We start from the raw sequence: 25,739 nt of genomic DNA on the forward strand, positions 1-25,739 counted from the left end.
GGAGACAGGATATGACAAAGAGGAATGAAATGCAGGCCCCCGTCGTTAAGGAGCACATATAAACTACCTTATAACGTGGCTGTGTCTCCACAGCCCAAGTGGAGGCAAATGCAAGGAAATTCTGGACCAGGTAGCTTCAACGGCGCCCCCTAGCTCCGCACAACCCCAAACCCTCTGGGCTCAGCCCAGATAATCTACCTGTGAGTGGTTGGTTAGCTACCGAGGGCATTGCCTCGCTGCTCACAGTGCTTCCAGATACGGAAGTACTTTTTCACCAAGAGTTGTTTATTAGATTTTCTTTTTAAAGAGTACTTACCTGTTACATCACTTCTGATGAACACTTCTAAATTTATATACCACTTATTTAAAAAAAAATAACAGTTTCGTTGAGATATAATTCAAATACCATAAATTCACCCTTTTCAAGTGTAAGAGTCAGTGGTCTTTTTTTTTTTTTTTAAAGATTTTATTTATTTATAAGAGACCCAGAGAGAGAGAGACACACAGGCAGAGGGAGAAGCAGGCTCTATGCAGGGAGCCTGACGTGGGACTCGATCCAGGGACCCCCGGATCACACCCTGGGCTGAAGGTAGTGCTAAACCGCTGAGCCACCAGAGCTGCCCGAGTCAGTGGTCTTAATATTTAATATATTCACAGAATTGGGTACCTGGGTGGCTCAGCTGGTTAAGTGTCTGACTCTTGATTTCAGCTCAGGTCATGATCTCAGGATCGTGAGAGCCTGGGATGGGCTCCACGCTGAGTGTAGAGTCTGCTTGAGATTCTTTCTCTCTCCCTGTCCCTCCCCCATGCGTGTTTGTTACAGAGTGGTAGGTAACAATGAAGCTGAGGAATCATGGGACATACCACTTTTTAGGGATGAGACGGGTTACGAATGGATCTTAGAGAATCTTAAATCTGCTCATATGTGTGCGCACTCCCTGTCTAAAATAAAGATAAATACGTATTCACGGAGTTGGGCAATATCCACCACTGATTCCATTCTCATCACCCCAAAAAGAAAATCCCTACCCATTAGCAATTGCTCACCATCCCCCCACCCCATCTCCTGGCAACCACCAATTTACTCTGTATCTCTATGGATTTGTCTGTTCTAGACATTTCATATAAATAAAATTATATACAGCGTGGTCTTTTGTGTCTAGCTTCTTTCACTAAGCATAATATTTTCATGGTTCATCCATGTTGCATGTGTATCAGAACTTCATTCTTTGTCATGACTGAATAATATTCCACTATACAGACAGACTACATCTTGTTTATCCATTCATTCATCCATTGATAAGGATCTGGGTTGTTTGGCTACTGTGAATAGCGATGCGTGTGCACACAAGTTTTTGTGTGGACCTGTTTCACTTCTCTTGGGTGGATATTTAGGAATAGACTGGCTAATTAATTAAACTCCATGTCTAATCTTTTAAGGCTGCCAGACTGTTTCCCATTTGGCTGCCCCATTTCATATTCCCACTAGTAACATACAAGGATTTCCAATTCTCCACCTCCTCACCAATACTTCTGTTTTCTTTGTTTTAGCTGTCCTTGTGGGGCTGACGTGGCATCCCTCTGTGGGGCTACTTGTCCCTAAGGAAGTCACTATCATCACGTCCTGCTGCAGTGGAGAAAGGAAGGTCGGTCCTGATGGGGGGTGAGAGGTCTCCCTCCAAGCTCCAAAAGCACATGCCCAGCCTCCCAAATCTAGTCAATTACTGTCCCACCAAAGCAATGCTGTCTCTGCTTGTATAAAGGAATAAAGAAGTACATGTGTTTAGTTAGGTATTTAAGTAATTTGTAATATGGGATGGGATCTTCCCATGAGGTGAAGACTAAGTTTCTTCTTGAACGCCTTCTCTGTAATACTTAATCTGGGCATGGAGAGCATGCCAGGCATTGTTCTAGAGCTTCACATAGTTCATTTAACCCAGATGACAACAGTAAGCTAGATTTTCTTTCTCTAATTTACAATTCAGAAAATGAAATAGAGAAGTGAGGTGCTGTTCACACTGCCACAGTCACCGAGGGAGTACAGCTGGTTGTCAATCTTGGGCAACCCAACTGCATGGCCCCAAGGAAAGAATGAGCCATTAACTCACTGCTACTTCCAGGAGCAGATGCAACCATGCCGTTCAAGAGCCAGAAACGGGCATGAGGGAGTGAAAATGCAGGATGCACAGAGGGGGGTAATTCTCCAACCCTTTCTTGCCATCCACAAAGCTCATCTTGCTAGGGAATGCTTCACAAAATTATAGGATGGAAGATGGAAAGGAGATAAGAATACAGATGAAATAAGATCAGCCACAAGTTGGTAACTGCTGATGGCAAGTGATAACACACAGGAGTTTCACTAGAATATTCTGTTTCTGTATGTATTGGAGATTTTCTATGCTATGATAGTAAATTGTGGTGTCAAAATGTTTCCCTTGAAATATTTATTAATCACAAAGGGAAAAACAGAATCCTGGCAGATGCCACCCTACCCTGGTGATCAAGGTTGGCATCATGCCACAGATATCATGCACCAAGATGATGTAACAAGAAGTCTATCACTTGTGATACTCATCCCCAAATGCACAAACTCAATCTAATCCTAAGAAGACATGAGACAGACCCAAACGGAGAGGCATTCTATCTCAAAAGTGTCAAGGTCGTGAAAGACAAGGAACCAATAGTCACAAATTAGAAGACACCAAGGAGACATGATGAACCATGCAAGGTGACATCCTGGATTGGATGAAACAGGAAAAAGGTATCAGTGGAAAGACCAGTGAAAACCAGTAAGTTCTGCAACATTGGTTAACAGCTGTCCAGAAAGGAGTTAACACAGGACCTTACGCTACCCTTAGAAAGGCCAGCTTACAAGGTGGTCCTTGATTGGCTTCTGGGAACTTGGATTTCTCACCATTTCCTAACTTACAGGGTGGCTTACTGTCTCTGTGCTGTCTGTTCAAACAATATGGCTTATGCTGAACATTCCCTTTCCTTCTGGGAGTATAAAATTTTGATGTGAACCAGGCGGAGAGTACTTACATGACCCGGCCCCAATAACAACCCTGAGCACTGTCTCTAATGAGCTTCTCTGATAGATAGTATTCTGTGTCTGTTGTCCACTGCTCATTGCTGGGGAAATTAAATATGTCCTATTGAACCCATGGGAGAGGACACTGGGAAACTTGCACCCAGTTTCCTCCAGGCCTCACCCATACACCTTTCCCCTTTGCTGATTTTGCTTTGTATTCCCCCCACTGTAATAAACAATAGCCATGAGTAGCACTGCATGTCCTATGACTTCTCCTAGAAAATCGGTGGGGTTGGTCCTGCGAGCCCCCACCAGAGTAACTGTACTGAGGTGAATGTCTTCTTTTTGATACACATGCTGTGGTTTTGTCAGATCTTAACGTAAGTGGAAGCCAGGAAGGTGAAAGCTTTATAGAAATTGTTTTTGCATAATCCATTAATTATTTCAAAAAATTAATTTCACTTTTTCTTACTCTACCAGTAATTCATGTCTGTTATACAAAATTTGGAAAATAAAGGAGAACATAAAGAACAAAATAAGAATTCCTAAGAATGCTCTCTTTCCAAGAAGAGGTCAATGCTAAAAATGACTCTTCTCCTAATAGATTTCACATCCACCAATTGGTCTCCCCAGAAGGCTGTAGAGAAATAGTTTGGGGTGATACTACAATGATGCAGTAGGGAAGGAGGTTTTAGTAAAACGAAGTCAGATTTGACGGGTCTCACCAGGTTTAGTCAATACACTGCAGCTACGGATAATAAGCTGCCCCCTTTACCAGCAAAAAACTGTGTCTGAAATTAATGATGGAAAAATGAAATGTAAACCAGCAGAGCATATAAAGATGCTACAGCAAACTGGGATAGGTAGCAATATAAAACATTTTTTAAGTTGATTCTGGGGGCGCCTGGATGGCATAGTCAGTTAAGCATCTGACTCATGATTTCAGATCAGATCGTGATCTCAGGGTGGTGAGATTGAGCCCGAGTCAGGGTCCATCTGGGAATGGAGCCTACTTGGGATTCTCTCCCTCTCCCTCTCCCCCTCTCATACTCCTTCTCCCTCTCTCTCTCCTCTCAAAGAAAAAAAAAAAAACACAGTGGATTCTTATGCCAGAAAACAAGGAATGGTTCAAGACATGGTGATGTGGATCCATCAAAGGACACAGGAATTATCTTGAAGGGGAATTATTCTTGGGCCAATCTGGGACACTGTGTGCACCAAAATAATACCTAATGCATTATAAGCCCTTGGACAAAATTAAAATCCACACATTTGTACTGACATAAACAAATGAATGAATAAAGAATAAGAAAAGCTAATTCTTTTTTAAGATTTTATTTTTAAGTTATCTCTACACCCAACATGGGGCTCAAACTTACAACCCCGAGATCAAGAATACTGTGCTCCACCAAGGAGCCAGCCAGGTATCCCAAGAAAAGCTATTTCTTCCAAACGATGTCAACAAATAGAGTAAAAGAGAATCTCGTCATTTTGCCACCTGATTTCTGCAAGAATCATAATAAAAGTATGGAGTGAAAAATAAATAAATAAATAAATAAATAAATAAATAAATAAATAAATATAAATAAACAAACAAATAAATAAATAAATGAATGAATGAATGAATGAATGGAGTGAAAGTCTGGACTAGCCTCAAAGCGTCTCCCTCACAGATGACCTATTTATATACAAAAGGAAAGCAATGATGTGTGGGTGAACGTGAACCTCATGCGGGACAGCTGGCGCCCTGAGCCTCCCAATGGGATGCCCTGAGGACGTGACATCACATGGGTTGTGTTCCTGCCCCCAAAGGCTTGAATCAAATCCTATATTCTTCCCCACGTCAATACCAGGATGACAAAGGAAGGCTAGGGGAATGCTCCAGATTATATGAGACTCCAGAGATGCAGCCACACATGCAATGAGCGATTCTGGAATGGGGTTAGATGACCACAGGGGATGTGGCTGACAACGGGCAATGTGTGGATACACACTATTGGAAAAAGACTTTGAGGGGCGCCTGGGTGGCTCAGTCGGTTAAGCCTCTGCCTTCGGCTCAGGTTGTGATCCCAGGTCCTGGGATGGAGCCCTGCATCAGGCTTCTCAGCAGGGAGTCTACTCCTCCCTCTGTCTCTGATCCTACCACCTGCTCCTGTTCTCTCTCCCTCTCTCTCTCAAATGAATAAATAAAAAATCAGGAAGGAAGAAAGGAAGGAAGGAAAAAGAAAAAAGAAAAGAAAAGAGAAAGAAAATGACATTGTACCAATATTAAACATGCTGAGTTACACGATGTGCTGTAGTTACACAAGAGAAAGTCTTGTTCTTAACATGTAGGGTTGAGAGGGCATGAGGGCTCAGGATACACATATACTCACAACACGTGTGTACTCATTCATTGACTGAAAAAGAGAAAGCAAATGTGGCAAAATGTTAGCAACTGGTGAATCTTTATGCTTATCTTTCTTTTAAAATAGGAAGCTTGAAGTATTGCAAAAACGGACATGGAAAGCAATGAGGTGTTCAAGGATCCCAGCAGACCTTGCAATCACACTAAGTCCCGCAAAGGAATGGGACGGGGCATCTGGGCCACACAGGGCTGGAGCAGTGGTTCAACGTGAAGCCACACAATGGAGAATTAAAAGTGTCGAATACACAACTGATGAATTCTTCAAATCTCCATCTAAAACTAATGATGTAAAAAAAAATAAAAATAAATAAAACTAATGATGTACTCTATGTGACTAATTGAATTTAAATTTAAAAAATTAAAAATAGTGATTTCTGGGTGGCCCAGTAGTTGAGCCATCTGCCTGACTCAGGTCATGATCCCAGGTCCTGGGATCGAGTCCCACATCGGGCTCCCCGCAAGGATCCTGCTTCTCCCTCTGCCTATGTCTCTGCCTTTCTCCATGTGTGTCTCATGAAGAGATAAATAAAATCTTAAAAAATAATAAATTAGGGACACCTGGGTGGCTCAGTGGTTGAGCATCTGCCTTCGGCTCAGGGCGTGATCCCAGGATTCAAGATTGAATCCCACATCGGGAACTTGATCCCGGTACTCCAGGATCATGCCCTGAGCCGAAGGTAGACCCCCAACCACTGACCCACTCAGGCGTCCCCAAAAAATTAGAAATTAAAAAAAAAAATAAAAGCATCAAATACAATTGTATATTAACTAACTGGAATCTAAATAAAAACATTAAAAAAAAAACTGTCAAAGACAAAGGGATTAGAAGACAGGCGGCTGCTATCAAAAGCCACAGTGGCCATCCGGGAGAAGGCTTGGACCCCGGCAGAAGATGAGAGAGGGGCCCAGCCAGAGCTCCACAGGACCAGCAGTGAGGGCCCCCTCCGGAGACTCCTGCGACTGAGATCGCATCACCAGGTGGACTCTGTGCTCTCAGACAGGAGAGGAGGCAGAGGGAGGCATGATTACCTGTGAGGGATGAATCTACTGACCTTCTCTGGCCTTGGCTCCTTCACCTACACAATAAGAGGAAGGGGAGGAAGGCACTGAAAAGCCCGTTAGTACATCAAAGTGCTCAATAAAGACCTCTTGCTGACTCCTGCACAACTGGAAAGGCAAAAAACGAGAGGAGGCCGTGAGAGAGGGGACCCAATAGAAGAGACACAAAGCACCATCCCAGGGAGGTAGCAGAGGGGATGTCTCCAAATAGCGACAGTGCAGCAGCCCTAGAGGAAGGCTTCAGGAAAGGAAAACTGAAACCAACCAATGCAGTTAAGGATTTGGGAAATAACTTTGGTAAGTTTCATTAAGTGTTGGGGGGGAGGGTGTATACACAATTCAGTGGCTTTTAGTGTATCCTCAAAGTCACAGAACTACCATCACTGCGTATTTCCAGAATATTCTTATCAACTCCCCCCAAAATAACCACCTACGCATTAACATTCAATCCCTGCATCTGCCAACCCCTGGCAACTACAATAATCTTACTTTGCGTCTCTATGGATGAGCCTATTCTGCACTTTTTAAAAATATTTTATTCATTTATTCATGAGAGACACAGAGAGAGGGGTAGAGACACAGGCAGAGAGAGAAGCAGGCTCCCTGTGGGGAGCCTGATGTGGGACTCGATCCCAGGACCCCGGGACTATGACCTGAGCCAAAGGCAGACACTCAACCACTGAGCCACCCAGGTGCCCTATTCTGGAAATTTCATATGAAGGATCATACAACGTGCAGTCTTCTGTGACCGGCATTCCTTTACTCAGCATAATGTTTCCAAGTCCATCCATGTGCAGTATGGACAAGTGCTTCATTTCCTTTTATGGCTGAATAATATTCCATTGTGTGGATGGACCATGTTTCATTACTGCATTCATCTACTGATGGGCATTGGGTTGTTCCACCAATTGGCTACCATGAATAATATGGCTATATATATCCACCTACAAGTTTTATGCGGACCCACCCATGTTTCATTTCTCTTGGGTAGATACCTACCAGTCAAGCAGCTGGGTCACAAGGGAGCTCTATGTTTCATCTTTGGAGGAACTGCCAGACTGTTTCTTCCAAAGTCACTGTAACATTTTCCATTGGCACCAGCAGTGTATGAGGGTTCTAATTCCTCCACATACTCACTCATACTTCTTCCTGTGTGTCTCTTTTATTATAGCCATCTTCGTGGGGGAGAGGTGGCCTCTCCTTATGGTCTTGATTTGCACTTTCTTGACCGCTAATGATGTTGAGCATCTTTTCATGTGCTCATGACCAGGTCTGTTTTCCCTCAAAATTTTCTAAGATTTTCTGTATTATTTAATCTCACATTCTGCCCTACAAGCTCAGAAATGCTCGGCATCCGTGTCTCTCACCCTCCTGCTCTCTGCGTTTTCCCACCTCACAGCCATAGCCTGTGAGCCCTACAGAACCTGTAATCTCAGCTTTCAGACCTGGAAGGGGATGAAAGAACCTCTAATCAAGCACTTATATGTTTGACAGACAAGAGAAGGAAGCAGGCAGGGGCAGGGCCGGGTGGCTTGGCAAAGCAAAAGCAACTCAGTGATGGATGAAGTGAAGCCCCAAGGTCTCTGGACGATTCTTTCCACCAAGCCAAGCCACACCCCTAAGTCAACACTTGCCATTTCTTAACTGCCACAAATTCCCCAAATCCCACAAGCCAAAAATGTACACGCAACCATAATACGAGTGCTCGTTACTCTCCCAGGCCTGGTGTGGCACACACAGAACGCTAATCCTGCCTCTGGGTGTGTGTAGTCGGGGGGGACACATGGCACACGGGCACCAGTGTGATGTCAAGATGCATAAGGGTCTAAGGAGAGAGCTCCTGACTCTACCTGGAGACATGGATGAGGCATCCAGAGTACACAGCTGACCGAGCTTGCCCTGTGAGCATGAAGCAGATAGGAAGTAGTGGGGAAGGCAGTTAGGCAGTGGGACTAGCACATTCAAAGATCCAGTTTCAGGACACAGCAGGTGTTTTCGTGAAACTGAAAGTAGCAGCAGGGTCACGGGCAGGGTCGTAGGCAGACCCGGGCTGAAAAGAAAGGCTGGAGCCAAGTGGCATGCTACAGGTTGGGCTTTTGTAGAGGAAATGCAGACCTTGTGAGCTTTTGAGAAAGGAAGGGAAGTGATCAAATGTGCACTTCAAGAGATCACTGGAGAGACTGCATCCCTGAACATCGTGCACATAGATTTTTTTTTTCAGCAAAGTTATGAAAACTGAAAATTACTATAAAACAACACATAAACTTGTTCAACATTCTCTTTATATTATTTCCTCTTTGAGAAGTTGTGCTGCCCAAGACCAACTAGTGCCTTTCAACCTTCTACCCTGGAGTGAAGAAATGCTACTATGACTTGGGGAACTCTGCTATGTGCCCCAAAGCAGTGGTCTTCAGATCTTTAGCTTGCATATCACCCTAAAAATTCACAAAAAACTATGTCTTGCATATTTTTAAGTTAACATATAATGGTTTTCAGTATAAGCTTGGATAGCTCCAAAGGCTGGAATCTCTGGCTTAGGGTAGACATTGATATTTTAAATAAAACTAGTATACCACTCTTAAATGTATTCAAAGGAATCAAAGTGCCACAGGAATGTGTTGCCCACAATCATCTATTTAAAAAGTACATGAACAGGGGTACCTGGGTGGCTCAGTCGAAGTGTCTGCCTTCGGCTCAGGTCGTGATCCCAGGGTCCTGGGATCGAGTCCCACATTGGGCTCCTCACAGGGAGCCTGCTTCTCCCTCTGCCTGTGTCTCTGCCTCCCTCTGTGTGTCTCTCATGAATAAATAAATAAAGTCTTTTAAAAATATTTTTATTGCGGGGATCCCTGGGTGGCTCAGCGGTTTAGCACCTGCCTTCAGCCCAGGGTGTGATCCTGGGGTCCTGGGATCGAGTCCCACATCAGGCTCCCTACACAGGGCCTGCTTCTCCCTCTGCCTCTGTCTCTGACTCTCTCTGTGTGTGTCTCTCATGAATAAATAAATAAATAAGTAATCTAAAAAAATTTTTATTGCAAGTTGATTTAGAGTTATAATTATCAATAGTAGAGAACTGATCAAAATATTGACATTTCAAATTTTGATAAAAATCATACACCTTAAAACTTGGAATCCACTGGAAATACATCTGTTAGGAAATGAATGGGCCCTTCTTCTTTATTGCATCCATGGCTGGATATTCCTTATTGCTTATGAGAGAGGAGACAACAGCAAGCCCATCCCTTCTTTCCACTTTCACACATTAAACACTGAGAAACCTTATTCACATACGTAAGTATGGGGAAATAGAAGGAGTTTTATTACAGCAAGGTCACTCAACTCTTTAAACTCCTTCCAACACATTTGCCAAAAATCACACCCTTATGTATCATCGAAGAATCTTTTTTTAATGACCTGTCAGCTGACAGATGCGGTAGGTCTTCCTTCAATTTTGTCTAAAGACCTGGAAATCACCCAAGGGGCAGAAAGGAACAGCCACCTGGTGGCATTCACTTTCTGACATCAATATTTCACACTGCTCTTCTGTTTGCCACCCCAGAGGCTATGCTCCAGCTCGGGCAAGCCTCCATCCATAACAAAAAGGGTGGGTGGGTGCGTGGGTGAGTGTGGATAAAAACCCACCTGAGGCCCCACCGCAGGTGTGGATTTCAGGGACGAGTCCACACAGGGGCTCAGGGTCTGGAATCCGAACCCTCCCCACTCGCAGACCCCAGAAAGCACCGCTGAAAGACCACTGCTCCAAGGCACGCATGGGCAGACCACTGTCTACCACTCAGGTTAAACCTGTAAAGGAGGCTTTGCTCCTATTGACACCAAGAGTGGACAGGGAAGCAGGAACACAGCAAGGCCAGAAAAGGGTGAAAAAGATAGAAAAGATCAAGAAGGGCTTAAAAAAAAAACAACAACACTGAGCTGAGCTCCACAAATCAGAACTCCACCACCTGTCCCCTGAAAGTCCATGAAACGGGGCGCCTGGGTGGCTCAGTGGTTGAGCGTCTGCCTTGGGCTCAGGGCGTGATCCTGGGGTCCTGGGATCGAGTCCTGCATCGTGCTCCCCACCGGGAGCCTGCTTCTCCTTCTGCCTGTGTCTCTGCCTCTCTCTCTCTCTGTCTCTCATGAATAAATAATAAAATCTTAAAAAAAAAAAAAAGTCCATGAACCGAAAGTGTTCACCTTCCTCGGCTGTCCCCTTGCCAGTCCCTGCTTCTCCCTCACTGCACCCCAGAATCTCTCTGCAGAATCTCTTTGCACACAGTGTTGTGTTGTTGTTCTGAAAACAAAAGGCCATCATTTCAACCCCAGGGCTTCCAAACAAACAGTAGATGTGATAGAACATTCTGACCATTCCATCACCACCATTCTGATACGCTCTCGTAACTCAAAATTATTCCCTTATCATATGCACTTCATATGACATCAGCTACCACACAAGTTTTTAATACACAGTAAGCAGATGGCCCCTGGAACTTCCCTTATATCTCACATCTGGTATTGTACTCCATATAAGGTGCTGAGTCCGATTTTTTAATAAAAACATGGCCTGAGCTTGTAAAAGTTCAAGTAAAATATACCTCTAAAACTGCTGTATTTAATTTCCAGTCATGAAAGTCCAAAATTATTGTAAAATAATACTCAACCTTTTTCATAGATCCGTTCAGCGAAGCTTAAAACTACTTTCCTTTCAGAAAGGAAAAGAGCTTCATAACTAACAGCTTCTTGGGTTCACATGTGCTATCTTACTTTTGTGAGCCTGAATTGTATAAATTTTATAACCTTCCAATCTGGACAAAATTAGTTTGGTTAGTAGTGGCGGAGTAATAAGGCACTGAAGTTTCTGGAGAGCGGCAGGGGGAAGGGAAAGGCAGAAAATGGTGAAGATGAAATCAAATGGGTCCACCTGAGGCTTGGAAGAAATTCATCTTCCTCTAAAATGAGATTCATGAAATTCACGAAATTCACACGCTGGCAAATAAAGACCTCGACACACACACAGGTGACCGTAACCACGCTCTTCTGATCCAACCACCGTTTCGATTATGTTACGGCACTGTACATGAGGGTGGTGTGTAAGTGCGTCTCTACCAAAAGGGCACAGGTTTGTGCAAAGCTCCAACTCCCAGGCGTGCAGCTGATCCGACCCAAGCAGCTCCGCGTGCACTGCATCTCCCACTCTGGCCCATGAAAGGCGCAGTTCCTCGAATTTCGAGGACTGTTCTCATGATTTGAGCAAATCCACAGCGGAAACGCAGGGATCACATTCCTTCGATCATAAATTCCTCAAAAGCAATCTTGCTCCCAAGGCAGCTGGTTCTAAATCAAAAGGTAACTTTCATTTCCTTTAAATAATTTGGTTTCATCTTTATCATCTTCAACCGCAGATTTCTAAATTGTTACTAAATTGGGTAACTAAGTAGAAATAAATGAGTATTAGATGCCAGCTATAAAACAAAGTCAAAAAGTGGAGCAGTTTAAAAAAAGAAAAGGTGTTCTGCTCTAACGAATCTACTCAGTAATAAATATTTCTCCAAAGAACTATCAGCCTAGTGTTTTTCTTTCTTTTTTTCTTTTTTTTTCCTTTTTTTTTTTTTTTTTTTTTTTTGAGGGTGGGGAAGGGAGGGTGCTTATTAACTCCCTAGTTATCAGAATTGAAATGCAGGAATCAGCTGACAAGGCCACTGTACAGGAACATGTTCTCTCAAATTCCGGGGGCCAAAGTGTAAACTGGCATATCCACTCAGTTTGGTTGGCAGTTTAAGAAAAGCTATCAAGACTAAAGACACACCCCCGATGACCCAGTTCCCACGGGAGAGAATTATCACACGTGTCCACATCGACCCGGGGGATGTAAGGGCATTGCAACACCAAATCTAAGAGCCTAACTATGCATTAGTAGGAAATACTAAACAAGAGTGGCCTGTTCTTACTGTGGAGTATCACCCAGCAGTGAAGTATCACCAGGCAGTGAAAAGGAACAGGCTGGATTGATACACTGTAGCAGGTGCATCTCCAAGCCTGGTCAATGACACAATATTGCAGCAGCAAAGATAGAGAGCAGTGCCCCCCACCTATCCTCCCTTCTTCCTGGCGCCCCTACATCTCCTTCCAGCCGGGCTGGCTGGACCAGGCTCTTGCCAAAGGACGGTCGGCGTGTGCCACTCCAGCTCTCCTTAAGAGACCATCCCTGGTCCGCTATTTCCACCCTTTTGCCATTCCCACCAGATAGAACAGCAATGACCAGACTGACCTGGAAAGCCACATGTTAAAGACACAGTGCTACTGTCAGCCTGGTGCCCTGAAAGACTGCAGGGAACACAGCAGCCCAATGACCTAGGCTACTTCTCCTGGACTCTTGTATGAGGCCAAACTGAATACTTTTATTTTTATTTTTATTTTTTTAAGATTTTATTTATTTAGGGACATCTGGATGGCTCAGTCGGTTAAGTGTCCTCCTTCGGCTCAGGGCGTGATCCTCGAGTCCAGGGATCAAGTCCCACATCGGGCTCCCTGTATGGAGCCTGCTTCTCCCTCTGCCTGTGTCTCTGCCTGTGTGTGTGTGTGTGTGTGTGTGTGTGTATGTGTGTGTGTGGGGGGGTGTCTCATGAATAAATAAATAAATCTTTAAAAAAGAAAAGATTTTGTTATTTATTCATGGGAGACACAGAGAGAGGCAGAGACATAGGCAGAGGGAGAAGCAGGCTCCCTACAGGGAGCCTGATGTGGGACCCAGGATCACACCCTAGGGAAGGCAGACGCTCAACTGCTGAGCCACCCAGGTGTCCCAATGTCTTTCTTTTAAAGCCAACTTGTTGCTAGGCCACCTGCTACATAGCAACTTAGTCTTTAATCTCAATATAGACGCATATAGCCAGACACCTGTTACATAACACTATATAGAAAAGTCCTTGAAAAAGATCAACCTCCCAACAGTGATCACAGAGGTGGGAATAGGGGATGAGATGTGTCAGGGCAAAGAAAACAGGACCGGGGTGAATTTTAACATTAGTTGCAATTTTTAATTTTGCAAAATTAAAAGCAAAATACGTTCATGTATTACATCCATCATTTGGAAAATGAAAACAATCTATACAACTGGATGATGATTTTCAGTACCAATGACATCTTGCCTCTCAATTCTCCACTGAGCCTGTATTTTCATCCCAATGTAACTCTAGCAAATACATCCTTCCACAGAGCAGAAAGAAAATGACCACCAGGGGAATCCCTGGGTGGCTCAGCAGTTGAGCACCTGCCTTCAGCCCAGGGGGTGATCCTGGTGTCCTGGGATCGAGTCCCACATCAGGCTCCCTGCATGGAGCTTGCTTCTCCTTCTGTCTGTGTCTCTGCCTCTCTCTCTCTCTACCTCTCTCTCTCTCTCTCTCTCTCATGAATAAATAAATAAAATCTTTAAAAAAGAAAAAAAAAGATCACCAAAATAAAAATCATAATGGAGAAAAGCATCAAGAAAATATTGTTTGCCTGCCACCCACACCCTGGAAAGGGGGCGGACAACTGCCCCGCATAAGCAGAGAACTGTCTCAATGGAGTGTGGTCCTGCCCGTCTGAGGGTCTCCAGACTCTGGGAGCAGCCCATTCCCCAGGCCAGGAGCGCACTGGCCTTGGCCAGGAGCTGGGGCAGAGGCTTGGGGGTTAATAGCAGCCCCTCCTCCCTACAAGCTGCACTTTTCTTCCCATGAAAACTGGAGAGACTGGAGAGACTGTCTGGGCTCTGATTCCTCGGATTCATGCCTCAGCTGGAATGTTGAAAAGCAAAATCACAACTTTTTTTTTTTTTTTTTAATGATCTGAGTCCATTTTTTAGGGGAAAGAGGTTTAATTTTAGACAAGTATCTTCCAGCTATCTTCTATGTCCCAGAAAAGAGCTTTCAATTTTCAAATCTCATTTCTTTCCTAGAGATTACCCAAGTAAACTGCATTTCGTGTTTTCAAAACATCCTTTGCCTTAGAAAACAAAACGAAACACTGACAGAAAAAGAAGGTATGCTTAAGAAGTTCCATGGAACTCAGAGAAAAACCACCTCCAATAATTTCTCATCTTTACCAGATTCACTTTGTCCCTATTAAATTATCCAACCCCATAAGAAAGTCTTTTTCTGATGCCACAGCCTTATTTTGTTAATCCTTCACTCGAAATTTGCTGACATCCTTAATCTCGTGTTTATATCGGTGGAGCTGAGCCATAGGCTCTGAGAATATAGCACTGCCTCACGGTAGTACATCAAATCGCATCCCCTTAATTTCTAAAAAAAAAAAAAAAGGAAATAGAGGTCATCCCACCTAGAATTATTTTATGAACAATAAGGGAGCCTAATTTCTGGAGGACTAGGACAGAGATAGGAACAGCAGAGACCCTCCCCCCTTTAAAATAAAAGCTCTGAACCCCCAGTATCTATGGCAACCCCAAACTGCAAAGGATCTAAAGAGTAAAAGCTGCCTGCTGTGGTTTTAAAATAATTCCACACCAAAGCACACGTGCTGCTCATTTCAGGGACTTGGGAAATTGACACCGAAGGTCCTTGGCAAGATCTGGCTGCTTTCGTTTTGTCGGGAACACAGCCTCTGGCCACCACCAGTCTGACCACTGTGTCTCCTCGGACGCACGTCAGGCTTTTTAATACCATGGAGAAGCATGGTGAGGGGGAAAAGAGAAATTTTGGAAAGTTCTAACCAGTCGGCCTTGTACACAGCCTCAGGAAACAGTCCCCCTCATGGTTATTAGCCATTCGCTCATTACCTTGATTAGTTATTACTCACAATGATTTCTACCCAGAGGAGCACCTTGCTCCTTCCCATTTCCCAGAATATAGGTCACAATTCATGTAAAAACTAGACTATCAAGGAAGAGAAAGAAGGGATGCCTGGGTGGCTCAGTGGTTGAGCGCCTGCCTTTGGCTCAGGGTGTGATCCTGGGGTCCTGGGATCGAGTCCTGCATCGGGCTCCCCACAAGGAGCCTGCTTCTCCCTCTGCCTGTGTCTCTGCCTCTCTCTCTGTGTCTCCCATGAATAAATAAATAAAAATCTTAAGAAAAAAAAAAGAAAAGAAAAAAAGGGGAGAAAAAGAAAGAGAAAGAAGATGCATTACTACCTGTGCCATCATTCCATCAATTGTTGGCAAATCGGCTCAATTTGGAGATAATATGGGTTTTCATCTCAGTCTCCTCCCAGAGATCACTGCTAAGGAATGAAGAGTGGAAAGTGTCCCTCAAAGTCTTAAGGGGTGGCGGGGAGAGGTAGAAATTGCTTCACAACAAAACACCACGTTAGGAAAAATATCTTTAAAAAAAAAAAGATTTAGTTATTTGAGAGAGAGAGTGCAAGCAAGCAGGCGGAGGGGCAGAGGGAGAGAGAATCTTCCAGCAGACTCCTGGCATGAGCCAGGAGCCTGACACAGGCAGGACTCGATCCCACGACCCTGAGATCATGACCTGAACCAAAATCAAGAGTCACACACTTCACCGACTGAGCTACCCAGGCAGCTCATTACAAAAAATATCTTAAAGACTACTTATGAGAAGAATTCCCAATAAAGTGATGAGCTCCAAGACTAAAATCCAAGGGTGCCTGGGTGACTCAGTGGTTGAGCGCCTGCCTTTGGCTCAGGTCATGATCCTGGAGTCCTGGGATCCAGTCCTGTGTCGGGCTCCACAGGGAGCCTGCTTCTCCCTCTGCCTGTGTCTCGCCTCTCTCTCTGTGTCTCTCATGAATAAATAAATAAAATCTTAAAAAGAAAAAATAAAGCATACAAATTCTAATAAAATTGGTATGATTTAAAAAAAAAAAAAAAAAGACTAAACTCCAAGCACTAAGAGAAGGCCAGCTCCTCAGTCTACCACGACTGAAAGGACACTGGAGGGCAGAAGCACCTACCCCCCTCACCCGCCTCCGGCTGGAGCCTTGGAGAGGCTCTTTTGAGCAACTGTGGAGTAAAATTACATCAGAATACACATTAATGAGAATATTTTAAATAACGAGAACGCTGCTAATTATATCTTTTCTTTTTAACACGGGGTTGAACACTTTACAGCAACCCTGAGACTCGCGTGTGCCCAGCAGGGAGCCTCCTATTCGGCACACACTTGTAAAGGCCATGACAGCAGCCTGGACCATATGAGGTGTGAGAAATGAAAACTTTATGTGCAGACAAATTTAGATTTTTAAAATATTTTCACTAGGGGCATAAATAAAGAGAAATTAGACCCCTGGGATTTCAGAAAACGAGAATACAGACTGTGATTTTTGTTTTAAATTTTAGTACTCAGAATACCCAATACCTAAGGAGTAAATAATCCAGCAAGTCACCAAAAGGAACACTTCAGTGTTAACTTCATACTTTTCATATCCTTTAAGCTGTTTTGTTCCCGGAAGGTGGGGAGGCGGGTGGGGGGGATTGTGTACATTGAAACAAGAGAAAGAATGGTGAAAAATGTTTGAACGTAGGAAGCAACACACATTTCCTTTTATGATGTGCCTCTCCTATGTAACTGGGGATGCCAAGTGTTTACAGAACTCCAACTTTCATGAATTTATTAATTTATTTGTTTGTAAATTTATTTTAAGTATGCTATCAGGACTATTTTTACAACCCTTCCCCAGTAATTCACTTATTACAAAAAATAAGAACACATTACAGCAAGGGTGAATTTTGGAGCGTCCGCTCATGTATCCCCCTGCCCAGTAATAGTCTACCATCTATAATCTATTATACTTGCCTTAGTACATACCTATCAACCAGTCTATGCATCCACTTATGCTTCATGCATTTCAACATAAATTTCACATTTCCCCCTCTTAATACTTAAGCCTGCATTTTTAAAAAAAGATTTTATTTATTTATTCAAGAGAGACACAGAGAAAGAGAGAAGCAGAGACATAGGCAGAGGGAGAAGCAGGCTCCCTGTGGGGAGCCCGACACAGGACTCGATCCCAGGACCCCAGGATCACGCCCTGAGCCAAAGGCAGATGCTCAACCATTGAGCCACCCAGGTGCCCCTTAAGCCTGCATTTCACTAGATTTCAATATATTAGTTTGTATGTAAAATTTACCTGCAGTGATATCATCACCGGGATCATGACCTGAGCCAAAGGCAGAAGCTTAGCCGCTTAGCCGCCCAGGCGCCCTGTGCATATAGTTTTTGAGATTCCTGCAAGTTGATAGATGTATCAGCAGTCCAACCTTTCTTATTGCTGAGTGATATTCAAGTGTATGAATATGCTACAATGTATCCATTTATGTGTTTGACAGATGTGTGGGCTGTTCCCAGGTTTTGGCTATTAAAAATTAAGCTGCTATGAACAATGACATACAACACGTGTACACACATATTTTCATTTAGCCTGGGTGAATAACTAGGAAGGCAGAGGACTGCTGGCAGAAGGGAAGTACAAGTTTACTTTTATTAAAAAAAAAAAAAAAAAAACCTTTATAAAAAAACCATCATTTTTCCAAAGTGGCTATACCATTTTATATTCCTGCCAACAATGAGATGTTTAGGAATTGTGGTTGTTCCACATCCTCACCAATATTTGATGCGATCAGTCTCTTCTATTTTTAGCTAATCTGGTGGATGTGGGGGTGTGCAGTGGGATCTCATTCTGGTTTTAATTTGCATTTTCCTGAAGACAGAAAATGTTAAGGGTCTTTTCATGTGCTTACGTGGCTGCTGGCATTCCTGTTTTGTCAAGCATTGTTCACATGTTATAACTGAGCTGTTTGTCATTTGATTATTCAGTTGTAAATGTTCTTTATGTATCCCAGATACCAGTTTTTGTCAAATATAGGTTTGTGCAAATATTATCTGCCAGCATGTCATTCTATTCATTTTATCACTATGTTTTTGAAGAGCATACCGTTTCCATTTTTATGAAGTCTCACTTGTTAATTGTTTTAATGGTTACTGCTTTTGGTAACCAGTTCATGAAATCTCTGCATACCACTAAAAGTCACGAAAATACTTTATTTTCCTTTAGAAGCATTTTAATTTTAGCTCTTGGATAGCTCTATGATCTATCAAATCAATCCCCGTGTATGATGTGATATAAGAGCTAAGATTCACTTACTTTCCTATGAGGACTATGCATAAGGTTATGCCAGCACCATTTCTTGAAAAGACTTTCCTTTCTCCTTTGGACTGCTTTGACACCAATGACAAAAATCAAATGGCCAATTAAGGGCAGGTCTATTTCTGAAATATACTGTTCTCTTGATCTATCTCTTGTTAATGTCAATATGACATGCCTTAATTATTACAATTTTACAGTTATTCTTAAAGCCAGAAAATATGACTTCTCCAACTTTGTTCTTGTTTAAAATTACTCTCTATTGTAGTGTCCTTGCATTTTTATGTAAATTATATGTAAAATTTAGAATCAGCTTCCACCTTTCTACTAAAACTCCTCTTGTAATTTTGGTTAAACTTGTATTGAATTCATAAATCAATTTAAAGCAAACTGGCATCTTAATATTGAGTCTTCTTTTCTACATAGTATCTCTATTTAGATATTCCTTAACTTTGAAAGGTTTCAGGACGCCTGGGTGGCTCAGTAGTTGAGCATCTGCCTTCAGCTCAGGGCGTGATCCCGAGGTCCCGGGATCGAGTCCCACATCAAGCTCCTTGCACAGAGCCTGCTTCTCCCTCTGCCTGTGTCTCTGCCTCTCTCTGTGTGTGTCTCTTGCGAATAATTAAAATCTTTTTAAATTTTAAAAGTTAAAAAATTAAAATTTTTTTAAATTAAAAAAACTCAGAAAGGTTTCTAATTTCTATTGTGATTCTTCCTTGATCCATGGATTATTTAGATGCTGTGTTGTTTAATTTTAAAATATTTGTGATTTTTCCTAGATACATTTTTGTTACTGACTTCTATGTTGATTCCATTGTGGACAGAGAAGGTGTGTCTTGCTCTATGTGATTTCAATCACTTTATTTTTATAGAGACATATTTTACATTTTTATAGAGACAAATTTTACATATTTTACTACCTTGGCGAATATACCAGGTGCACTTGAAGAGTGTGTGCATTCAGCTGGATGCCGTGTTCTATAAACGCCAATTAGGTGATGGAAGTTGATAATGTTATTCAGATCTTTTGTTTTTCACTTATTTTTGGTTAGTTGTTCTAGCACCTGTTAAGAAAGTGGTATTCAAATCTCCAACTGTGATGGTGGATTTATCTGCTTTTCTCTTAATTCTATTAATTTTCTCCTCATTTTTTTTGAAGCTCTGTGATCAGGCAAATACACAACTATGATTGTTATGTCTTCTCAGTGAAATGACCCTTTTATCCTGATGAACTATTCCTTTATCTCTCCTTATTCTTTGTCCTAAAGTCTGTTTTATTGGATGTTAATAAAGTCACATCTACCTTCTGAAGCTTGCTGTTTGCGTGGAATATCTTTTTCCATCCCTCTGCTTTTAATCTATCTACATCTTTATAATTAAGCATGTCTTAAGTCTTAAAGAGAACATATACTCAGGTCTTGCTTTTTTTTTTTTTTTTAATCCATTCTGACACTCTTTTAACTGCAGTGTTTAGTCGATGATCATTTAGCTGAATTATGCCTGACATTTTGTTCATTTTTGTTTTTCCTTCTATTTTTCATTCCAATATTCCTTTTTTTCCTGCCTTCTTTTGAATTATTTGGATTTTTAGTTTATCTACTTGCTTTTTAGCTGTACTTCCTTGCCTTATGTTTCATAAGGCAAAAAGATTTCTTTTAATTAATTTATTTAAAGAGAGATTTTGTGTGAGGGGAGGGGCAGAGGGAGAGAGAGAGAAAGAATCTCAAGTAGATTCCCCGCTGAGCATGGAATGCAATACAGGGCTTGATCTCCTGGATTATGACCTCAGCCGAAATCAAGAGTCGGACCCTTAACTGACTGAGCCACCTGGACACCCCTTTGCCTTACATTTCTAGTGATTACAATATAAATGCTTAACTGACACATCTATCAAGTTTATACCATTTCACATCAGATGTAGAAATACTGCCACCATATAGTTCCATTTACTCCTCTTCTACTTTCCTTTATGTTAGAGTTGTTATATGTACACCACCAACATACACAAGGTGATGCCAGATGTTATAATTTTTGCTGTAAACAGTCATATATTGGGGCGCCTGGGAGGCTCAGTTGGTTAGGCATCAGCCTTCGGCTCAGGTCACAATTCCAGGGTCTTGGGATCAAGCACCACATTGGGCTCCCTGCTCAGCATGGAGCCTGCTTCTCCCTCTTCCTGTGCCCCTCCCCAAGCCCTTTTGTGCTCTTAGATAAATAAATAAAATCTTTTTTTTTTAAGTCATACTGCTTTAAAGAAATTAAGTAAGGGGGATCCCCGGGTGGCTCAGCAGTTTAACGCCTGCTTTTGGTCCGGGGCGCAATCCTGGAGTCCCGGGATCAAGTCCCACATCGGGCTCTCTGCATGGAGCCTGCTTCTTCCTCTGCCTGTGTTTCTGCCTCTCCCTCTTTCTCTTTCTCTCTCTCTCTGTGTCTCTCATGAATAAGTAAATAAAATCTTAAAAAAAAAAAAAAGAAATTAAGTAGGGAAAGGTACTGTAAATTTACTCAGTTGCTGTTTCGTTTCTTCTTGAAGGATCCAAGTTTCCCTCTGGCGTAGTTCCCTCTACTCCCTGGCACTCCCATTGGCATTCTATCCAGTGTATCTGCACTATAACAATTTATCTTAGTGTCCTTTTATCTGGGAGTGTATTTTGCCTTCACTGTTGAAGCCTATTTTTGCTGGGTGTAGAATTCTGGGTTGACAGGGTTGTGGGTTTTTTTTTTTTTTTTTTCCTTTTTTTTTTTTTTGGAGCCCTTTACAAATACTGTCCCATTCTTTTCGGGCTTCCATGATTTCTGATGATAAATTGTGCATGTTCAACTCATCATCCCTCTGCATGTAAAGCAATGTTTTCCTCTGGCTGCTTTCAATACTTTCCCTTTATCTTTGTCTTCAGCAGTTCAACTATGATGTGCTCTGGTGTACTTTCATCAGCTTCATCCTGTTCATGGTTTGCTGAACATATTGAACTTGCCAATTCATGTCTTTTACCAACTTGGGGGATCACGTGGCCATCGTTTCCTCAAATATTTTTTTCTGCCTCATCTGTCTCTCTTCTTGTGGGATGCCAATTACTATATATTGGATATTTTTAGATTATCCCACAGGTTCCTGAGGCTTGATTTTTTTCCCTAGTCTTTTTCTCTCTTCTTCAAATTGGATAATTATTATTATTCTATTTTCAAGTTCACAGAACTTGAGAACATGAGGAAAATATCATTATATCCATACAGTTGATCTTTGAAGGGTTATTGTGAACTAGACAAGCTAAAAGGAAAAAAAAATGCCATTCTAATTTTTAAAGGAAATTACTAATTAGAGATGGCCTATCCCTGTTGAAATTCAAGGAAATAAGGAAATTACTTCTATGTAGTACCTAGTACAACATGAGTACCAGGAACTGAACTGAGACTTTCACATGTACCCTTCTATTTAACCCAGGAATATAGGTATTACTCTCCATGTTTTACAGATAATGGTACAGAAGAGCAAACAAGTTAAGTAAGATGTCTCACTAGTAAGCTCAAGAACTGGGACTTTAACTATGACTCCCATTATACCCCTCCACAAAAAAATCTCCTAACAAACTTAAGAAAATCACCAAGAATTAGATATGCAAGGTAATCTGATTTTCTATTATAACAAGATTAGTAATATGCATAGACGTTGGAAGGATGGGGGATATAGTGTATTAGGATTTCAACAAAGCACCTGTAATAATATAGTATTAGGGGCTAGGAATTAAAGCTCTCACACAAATCTTTTAAATGCTGGTTCTACCACTTAACTCTTCGTATGGCTCTGGCCATTTCAACCCTCCAAGCAATAGCTCTCTCATTTCTTAAAATGGGAACCACATAATGGTACCTATCTCCTAGGGTTCTGGTAAAGACTGAATGGTGAAAATGCACGTAATGCACAGTACCTGCCACACAGTACATGCCAGATTAATTTCAGCTATTATTAAGGCATGGCATCTCTGTGGACAAAAGATGAAACAATGTGAATTATATAATGGTGATGAAATAACATGAAATGTTATAAACAACAAGTATTATTAGCCTCATCCCATTCAACTTCTAGCAATGTCTGCTTTTGTTTTATAATTTTCCAATTATCTTCTGGAAAAGAAATATTGTAATGGGGTCAACTAAAGAATTATACAGAACCATTGCCTCAAAAAGAAATATGCTTATTATTTAGAAGAGAAAAATGCTGGAAATGACAGGAGAGCATTCACTGGAGATTGCTTAAATAAATCATGGCCAAACTATATGCACAGAACAAAAGACGTGTTTTTAGCAGACTATCTGATTGCATGGGAAGTGATTATTTCATAAACAACATAATCACAGTCTTACATGTATTGTGTAGGATGAAAACAGACTAGAAGAAAATATACGAAAAGATTAATATGGTCATTTGTAGGTGGTGGGGTAATAGATGAATTTCATTTCCTTAGTATAAATTACTATATTGCCTAGTTTTCCATAATGGTCAAGAATTCTTTTTATAACTAAAAAAAATACTTTCAGAAAAAAATAATTAGTTTATGTACACTGGCTGGCTTTATGTCAAGACTTTTGGTCCTTCAGACCTAAAGTTTTCATCCCCAAAATGGCGATATAACTAAATGTTCATTTCTGGAGATGCTGAGAAAAAAGGTGATATGGGGATTAAAACAGCCAGTAATGATCCTCAAATATCTTAAACCATCTGAACTAATTAACAGATCTTTTAACTATTATTTGGGAGAAAGTTAAATAAATTTTCTTGACTTAGATCCATGGCCAGACTTCCTCTTTGGAATGGGACAAGTTTTAAAGGACCCATCCCTTTAGGACAGCACTAGTCCTAAGATGCTGGGATGAGCTGCCTGAAGGTGTAACAGCTCAATAAATATTTGTAAATTGAACAATGCCATAAAGTTGCTCACCATGAAGGATTCAGAAACATCTGAAACAGTGCGGAGGGCATTCAGGTAGCTGGCGTTTCAGGTGCCACCCCCAGATCTAAGAGACCATGAGAGTTTTGGTATTCATCGTTGGTCTGATTTCGGGTTTACGAGATGCCAGCTATGACAACGTTGTGCTGAACGGATTTGATCTGTTTCATGACAGTTTCCAGGTGCCAGAGCAAAACAGGAAAAGTGCTTCCAATCTTACCAGGGGGTTCCACCTCCACTGACCTGCCTGCAGAACTCCAAGACAGCCTCCGATGATCGTCAACAGTTGGGAGGCACCATACATTGCAACAAAAAGAAGGGAAGGGAAAGAAAGGAACGACATCTATACAGAAAGCTACAGGAAGCCTTTTAACTGAGCTTCTAAACAAAAACAGAAACAATAGTTTGTAAGGGGAGGTTCTCATCAGAGATTTATAATCCTAACAGGCAATACACAAGTTTCTCCACCAAAGCTGAGATTCCCCTCTCGGAGTCTGGGTGTTTGAAACCCAAGCTACTCCAGCAGAGACTTCTCTCAGACATTACTCATCTATTAACTGGAGACATTTGACTAATCACTGGATAATCACCCCAAGATAACAGCTACTTAGCTTAACAGGGGCAGGGGATCTAGCCAGGCTTCCCTGAGTTCCAGAGGGGAGCCCAGTCATTCAGTTCTCATTTTCAGTCTGGGGAAGGTCAGAAAACTGAATGGCGCTGAGTTTTATGACTAATACGTGCATAACTTTGACATGACTCACAGTAACAACAAAAGAAACACAGTATAATCCCTTTGGGTTGTGTAGTTGCACCTACAACAGGAGAAAGAGCTTATCTCATAACAGATATACTTCAATCCCCATTGCCTTAAATCTTCTTGGAACAAGGCAGGGTATAAAAAGAAACAGTCCAGGGGCTCCTGGGGGGCTCAGTCAGCTAAGCATTCAACTCTTGATTTCAGCTCAGGTCATGATCTCAGGATCATGGGATTGGGCCCTGTGTCAGGCTCCACCCTCAGCATAGACTCTGCTTGAGATTCTCTCTCTCCCTCTCCATCTGCCTCTCCCCCAGTTCACACTCTAAATAAATAATTAAAATCTTTTTAAATTAATTAATTAAAAATTGTTTTCAAAAAGAAAGAAAAACAGTTCAGTCAACCATGTCAGCCTGCCATTACGATTTAATTGTCCCTGTCAGCTGGGCCTGAGTGTCCAGGTGACAAGACCTTGGGCACTTTGTTGGCCAGTGGTCTCGACTGACACCCATGACCTGAGGAACCAGGCTCTAGAAGGCTCTCCAACCCCATTTGTATGGCGTGGGGTGGGGTGGGGTGGGGCGGGGCGGGGGGGGGGGTAGTTCATGTAAAAAGGGGCTTTATTGCTTAAAATATATATATAAAATCAAGCCACAGATCTAGTACAACCCTCTCATTTTACAGATAAGGAAATGGATCCAGAGAATTTGGGTGGTTCCCCCAACATCACACAGCTGGTGTGTGAGAATGACAGAGATAAAATTACGGTCTAAGTTTCCAAGGTCACTGACACCGCGATCCCACCATGTAGTTTCATTTTGGGGTAAATTCTGTTCACACTCTTTTACCCAATTTTAAGCTGGGAAAACTACATTAGTATCCAGGTGACCTCTAGAGCCAAAGGTCAGAAAAAGAAGTAGGGAGAGACCTCAGCATAATCCCTTCCTCTTCTCTTGTCTCCTCTACCCTTCCCACATCCCGAGAAAATACTTCTCTGCCAGGCAATGACTTCATCATTTTCCTTCTCGCTAATTTGAATACTCTTGTGGGAGAGCCAAACAAAAAATGAAAATGATGAATGACCCCTTGTGCAATGCAGAAAAAATGTGGCGTCTGGGTCTCAGAGTGATGGAATCCCCCTCATGCAGAAACAGAACATGCTTCTCTCCAAAACAAAAAGCAGAAACAAGGGCATTTCATAGCTCCGAGTGTGTGTGGACAAATGGTAGGTGTGTAAAAGATTTTAAAGGGGCAGATGAAAGCAAATCAACCCTCACCTCCAAAGCAGGTAAGTGTTTTATGTGAAAGAAAAACAGAAATTTTTCTGAGTCACAAAGCCATGTCGGGGGAGGAAAGGGAACGGGGGAGAGGTATGCAGAAGGGGCCAAGGGAAAAAGATCTGCTTGATCACCTAACACATTTTTACGAAAACAAACGTTTTAACCC

At 42.1% G+C, this 25,739-nt stretch overlaps 1 protein-coding gene and 2 long non-coding RNA genes across 10 annotated transcripts in view; 1 reads left to right on the plus strand and 2 right to left on the minus strand.

Annotated features, from left to right (window-relative positions):
* LOC140621650 (uncharacterized) lies at positions 1 to 5,703 on the plus strand. Its single transcript, XR_012021410.1, has 3 exons — positions 1 to 130; positions 1,552 to 1,646; positions 5,506 to 5,703. It is a non-coding gene; the product is annotated as an uncharacterized lncRNA (long non-coding RNA).
* HLCS (holocarboxylase synthetase) overlaps positions 1 to 25,739 on the minus strand; it is a 226,340-nt gene that overhangs the window by 108,769 nt on the left and 91,832 nt on the right. The window lies entirely within an intron of this gene.
* LOC140621649 (uncharacterized) overlaps positions 4,351 to 25,739 on the minus strand; it is a 27,674-nt gene continuing 6,285 nt past the window's right edge. The window contains exons 2-4 of the long non-coding RNA XR_012021409.1: positions 6,491 to 6,605; positions 5,295 to 5,430; positions 4,351 to 4,536 (exon numbers count right to left, since the gene is read on the minus strand). This is a non-coding gene — a long non-coding RNA (uncharacterized lncRNA). The remainder of the gene's footprint in view (positions 4,537 to 5,294; positions 5,431 to 6,490; positions 6,606 to 25,739) is intronic.

Source organism: Canis lupus, chromosome 30 (genome assembly GCF_048164855.1).
Source record: "Canis lupus baileyi chromosome 30, mCanLup2.hap1, whole genome shotgun sequence".
Lineage (NCBI taxonomy): Eukaryota > Metazoa > Chordata > Mammalia > Carnivora > Canidae > Canis > Canis lupus.